We start from the raw sequence: 6,000 nt of genomic DNA, 5'->3' as shown, positions 1-6,000 counted from the left end.
GGCTTCTCCACCATCATATAGTCTTGCAATTCCAATCTACTTGACAGTATCCCATCTATATTAGTATACATTACGGTCCACCCACTGCTCCCTCTAGGGGTTCCTCCGTATTCCTTCTTTCCACATACCACTTTCTGACTCTCTCCTATAACTCTCCAAAAACTTTCTCTTTCCTCCTCAGACCGCTCATCATTTTTCCTTCTCGCCTCTTCCACCAATTCCTTATATCTTCTCCTCTCTTCCTCATTTCTATTCTTTCTCACAAACACCTCTTTACAACCTTCTATCTCTCTTAACTTTGATGTTCTATATAGGATATCCTCCGCAGATTGTTGTGACTTCAGTACTACTTTAATCGGTCTGCTCACTCCTCCTTATACGGACCCAGTCTATGGATCTCTTCCACTTCTTCTTGTAGGTCTTTTTTTCATCATCATTTAGATTTTTGAACAGATCTCTTACCGTTTTAATTCTTCCTTAATTCTCTTAGGCTTATATGTTATATTTTGTTCTTTCATCCCAAATATTAACACACTCTTCTTCTTTTCTGCTATTTCCTTATCAATGTTTCCTTATTCTTCATTACATTAACCAGTTCCTTGGACCTTTCTTTTTTGTCTTCCTTCAACTGATCTTTAATTATTTCTTGTAATCCAACCATCTCTGCTTCCCTCGACTCAGTCCATTGTGTTTTCTTCAGTTCCCATTCCTTTCAAACCTTTCATTCTGCTCACTAATCATTTCCTTAAAGTCATCTTTCTCCTTTACTACTCTATCCATTTTCTCCTCCAACCGTCTCTTGTATTTTTCAACCTCCACCTCAAGTGTGCATTCTCATCCACCAATCGTTTTTCATTTTCCTCCAGTCTCTTAACTCTTTCCTTCAAAGCCTTGCGGAATTCTCTATCCTGCTCCTCCTCACTCCTCTGAACTTTTAATTCCTTCACTAACTCCTCAAATCTCTTCTCCAACATTACCAATCTACCTTGCAATGTTGCCCTGTTGAAGCTGGACTCATGCTTTGACTGGCCACTTTCGGCTTTGCTCCCTGGGCCTCATCAACATATTTTGAATTTGGTAATTTATTTCTTACCGGTCTATCCATTTTTTCTTACTCTTCCTGGGAACATGTGGGTGTGTGGTCACTGGGGGCCAGGCCTGGTAGCTACGTGTGTGGTTGGATGCGTTGGCGGCTGCTATGGCTGGCCTTTGTGGGTTCCCGCTCTGTCGTTTGGAGTGTGGAGGTTCTCCCACCTCCGATCACTCCCATGTACACGCCACCAGGCTACGTTCACTCTGTACACTCGTTCACTCGCTCTGGTCGCCCCTCAATAGCAATAACTATTCTCACTCAAGCACATTGCTTAGCGTGTGGAGTGTTAGTTAGATGAGTGGTATTTGTTTGTTTTATTCATTTTTTTATTACTGTTCTTTGATCTAATATACCAGTTAAAATTTACCTTTTCAAGCTTTTAACAACCATCTACAAGTTCATATATATATATATATATATATATATATATATATATATATATATATATATATATATATATATATATATATATATATATTTTTTTTTTTTTTTTTTTTTTTTTTTTTACGTAGGGAAGAGGCCAGCCAAGGGCAAAAAAAAAGAAAATTAAAAAAAGGCCCACTTGAGTGCTGGCTCTCTAAAAAGTGCAAAAAGTCCCAAAACCATCAGCCAGAATTAGGTGAGCAAATGCCTTGATACCTCCCTCTTAAAAGAAGACAAGTTGTAGGAATTCGGAAATACAGATGCAGGGAGGGAGTTCCAGAGTTTACCAGGGAGGCATGCAGTTAGCAAGATCAGTAGAACAGTTACCATGAAAATAACAATAAAAGATAGAAAGGGATGCAACATTTCGGTGGTGAGAAAGAGACTGAAGACAGTTAGTGAGAGGAAGGAAGTCGATGAGACGAAGAGCTTTCGATTCCACCCTATCAAGCAAAGCTGTGTGACTGGAACCCCCCCAAACATGCAAAGAGTACTCCATACAGAGACGGATAAGGCCCTTATACAGAGTAAGCAGTTGGAGGGGCGAGAAAAATTGGCGGAGACGCCTCAGAACACCTAACTTCATAGAAGCTGTTTTAGCAAGAGATGAGATGTGAAGTTTCCAGTTAAGATTATGAGCAAAGGACAGACCGAGGATATTCATTGTGGAAGAGGGAGACAGTTGAGTGTCATTGAAGAAGAGGGGATAGTTGTCTGGAAGGTTGTGTCGAGTTGATAGATGGAGGAATTGAGTTTTTGAGGCATTGAAAACCACTAGATTTTCTCTGCCCCAATCAGAAATCTTAGAAAGATCGGAAGTCAGGCGTTCCGTGGCATCCCTGCATGATCTGTTGGCTTCCTGAAGGGTTGGACGTCTCTGAAACAACGTGGAAAGATTAATTGATTGATTGATACATTTATTGTTGAATTAATAAATAATTACAACAAAGGAGGAGGATGGGCCTTGCCACCCATCCCCTGGGGAAAGACTTCAGGTTAAAGTATCACAAAAATAACTCTGGACATTATACACAACAAGAATACAAGTATTTCAATAAATAAATACACATATTGCACACCTTATTGCCTAAGACATCCTACAGTCTGGGAGCAAACTGAGGATATTCCCTGAGTATATCCCTTAGGGTGGCAGAGTCTAGGAGATGGTCAATGAGGCTGTACAAGTCATGCTGACCTTGTGACCTAAGTTTAGCAATGAGAGGACAGTCCATGATATAGTGATGCAGAGTGTATCCCCTTGGTGCAGCACACAGCAGGGCCGTGCAGAGGGGGGGGCGGAGGGGGCCTTGAGCCCCTGCCCCTTTGAATCTTGATGCCCGAAGTGCCCTTTTGCAGCATTTAAGGGGTGCCAAATTGAAGCTGAAAGTCATGAAATAACTAACCCATGTGCCCCTTTTAAACTTTTGAGCCCCTGCCCCTCCAATAGTCTCTGCACGGCCCTGGCACACAGCACACAGTAGTGATGTATCGGATATCCGCCTCCGCCTCCGCCTCCGCGGATCCTCCGCGTTTTATTAACCTCCGCCTCCGCCTCCGCCTCCGCATTTTCAGATAATGAGACCTCCGCCTCCGCCTCCGCATTTTCAGAAAATGAGACCTCCGCCTCCGCAATTTAAAACTGCGGAGGCGCGGATGTTTACCGGTACCTGTATTTTTCGGCACACAGTTGCACCCCAAAATATAGTAAGATGTTTGTTTCATTACGGCGTAACAGTAACATGCAACTGTAGTACGCAGTACGCACATATGGCCTCTCTGACCGCGTCTGAACGTGAAACATACGCGTATACGGCTCTCATCTCATGCACCCCACCCACAGCTAATCTCGCACACTGCCAGACGTATGATTCCTCTTTTCATTGGTTGCTGCATCCGAATTATTAAGTTATAGATACTAAGTTGAATATTTCTATCCATTATGAATTCATTTTTTTTTATTTTAAAGATTTAGCATTAGATCCTGATTATACCTGAAGGATAAAACACTTTTGACATCGTCTGAGACGTCTGACACGTCTCGCTATCTGCCGCCAGTGCCACCCCAGTGACCCCAAAGTTACTGCTGAACTCTGATGGTGTTGCCTACGTGTTACCCGTCAATCTCTTGCAGCAGTCATGGCTTCACGCAGCAGTAGTGCCGTAACTATAGTACTCTACTATAGTTATCCATGAATAATTCACCGGGAATATTAAGATTTTACATTGACACTGCCAAAACTTGATTACTATCTCCTATTGTACCCAAATTTGAGTGAGGGAAAGGAGTAACAGGAGTTTATTGTCGACGCAGTACCGGTACTGTAAATGGGTAAAAAAAATCTGTTCCGCCTCCGCCTCCGCCTCCGCAAAAAACTATTCCATAACCTCCGCAACTACATCCGCATCCGCATTTTTTGAGAAACTGACCTCCGCCTCCGCGGAGCCACGAAATTTGACCTCCGATACATCACTAGCACACAGCACACACCAGGAGAAGCATTGACTTCCCAAAAGTATTTGTAGCCTAATCTGAGCCTCATTGCCACCCTGTCACGTGATGCAGTGTGTCTCCCGTAGGTGTAAGCACAGCTCTGGGAGACACGTGCATAGTGAAGACTAGTGCTACTGCCCCTATGGAACAAAGCTCCAACTGATCACTAATGCTACTTTGTACAAAGTCCTTAATGCTACTCTTAACATAACCCAGAGTGTGCTCAGTGCCAGGGTCCACTGTGTCATCTTGTAGGGCACACTGAGCAAGGTGGTCTGCTTTTTCATTTAACGGATACCCACATGAGAGGGTATCCAGATGAAATGGACCATGGCACTGGCACTTTCTAGGGCGTAGATGAGATCAAGACACTTATTGACTAGATCACAGTCCATGGGGGAGGTGAATTGAAGGGCACACAATGCAGCCTGACTGTCAATAAAGAAATATACATTCTTATGGAGAGGCGCCACAATGTGGAGCGCCTCCAGTACAGCATACAGTTCTGCTCTAGTGGAAGACATGGGTGCAGGGAGCCGCCTGGAAACCTCAGTGTCAGTGTAGAGACTGGCAGAGATGTAGTCATGGATGAACAGCCCACATCCAGACCTGCTGCCATTGACTGACCCATCACAATAAACATGAATAGCCTGAACGTGTGGGTACTTGGACAATTTAGTCATGAACATTTCTTGCAGCACATGAGGGAGCCAGTCCCTCTTGTGCTGATGCAGTGAGTGAATATCAACACTGACACGGTGAGGGTTCCAGGCGGGTTGCAGCGGTGACAACAACGTTAATACAGGCCTCAGCTACACCTACACTTGTCAGTACTCCCAAGATCTTCCTGAGGTATGGTGTTGTAGGAGTGTAAGGATCATAATACAAGGGGGTCAGTGATCCCTTCAGAGAGTCAGAGCCCGTGCATAGCATCCGACTAATTGTGCGACAAGTCATTTCCTGTACCCTACACATAATACTCGGCAGGTGCAGTTCAGCTCTGAGGACTTCAATCCGTGCAGCCCTGGAGCATCCCAAGATTATCTGCATGGCTTCATTCTGTACAAGCTCCAGGGGACGGAGTTGAGTGGCACTAAACTGTATTAAAACAGGAGCGGTATAATCAATAAGGGACCGTATGACAGATATATAGAACATTCTTAGGACTGGAATGCCAGCCCCCAGGCCCCTGTTGGCTAGCAGCCGAAGTGGTGCTAGCCGTGGCAGACTGAGGTCTCGAACATAGTGGACGGCTTGAAGAGACTTCCTGAAGCTCATCTGAACACCCAGGTACTTGTGTATATGAGCATCAGCGTAGGAGTGGATAGGGCAAGAAGTTCGGTTAAGAAGGTCATTAATGAATAATAGAAAGAAAGTGGGTGACAGGACAGAACCCTGAGGAACACCACTATTAATAGGTTTAGGAGAAGAACAGTAGCCGTCTACCACAGCAGCAATAGAGCGGTCAGAAAGGAAACTTGAGATAAAGTTGCAGAGAGAAGGATAGAGGCTGTAGGAGGGCAATTTTGAAATCAAAGCTTTATGCCAGTCTCTATCAAAAGCTTTTAATATGTCTAACGCAACAGCAAAACTTTCACCGAAATCTCTAAAAGAGCATGACCAAGACTCAGTAAGGAAAGCCAGAAGATCACCAGTAGAGCGACCTTGAAAGAAGCCATACTGGCGATCAGAAAAAAGATTGTGAAGTGACAGATGTTTGAGAATCTTCATATTCAGGATAGATTCAAAGACTTTAGACAAGCAAGAGATTAAAACTATAGGATGGTAGTTTGAGGGGTTAGAACGGTCACCCTTTTTAGGAACGGGCAGAATGTAGGCGAACTTCCAGCAGAAAGGAAAGGTAGAAGTTGATAGACAAAGTTGGAAGAGTTTGGCCAGGTAAGGTGCAAGCACAGAAACACAGTTTTTGAGAACAATAGGAGGGACCCAATCAGGTCCATAAGCCTCCCGAGGGTTTAGACCAGCAAGGGCA

This window comes from Portunus trituberculatus, chromosome 14 (assembly GCF_017591435.1).
Source record: "Portunus trituberculatus isolate SZX2019 chromosome 14, ASM1759143v1, whole genome shotgun sequence".
Lineage (NCBI taxonomy): Eukaryota > Metazoa > Arthropoda > Malacostraca > Decapoda > Portunidae > Portunus > Portunus trituberculatus.
This window is presented reverse-complemented; position numbering follows the sequence as displayed.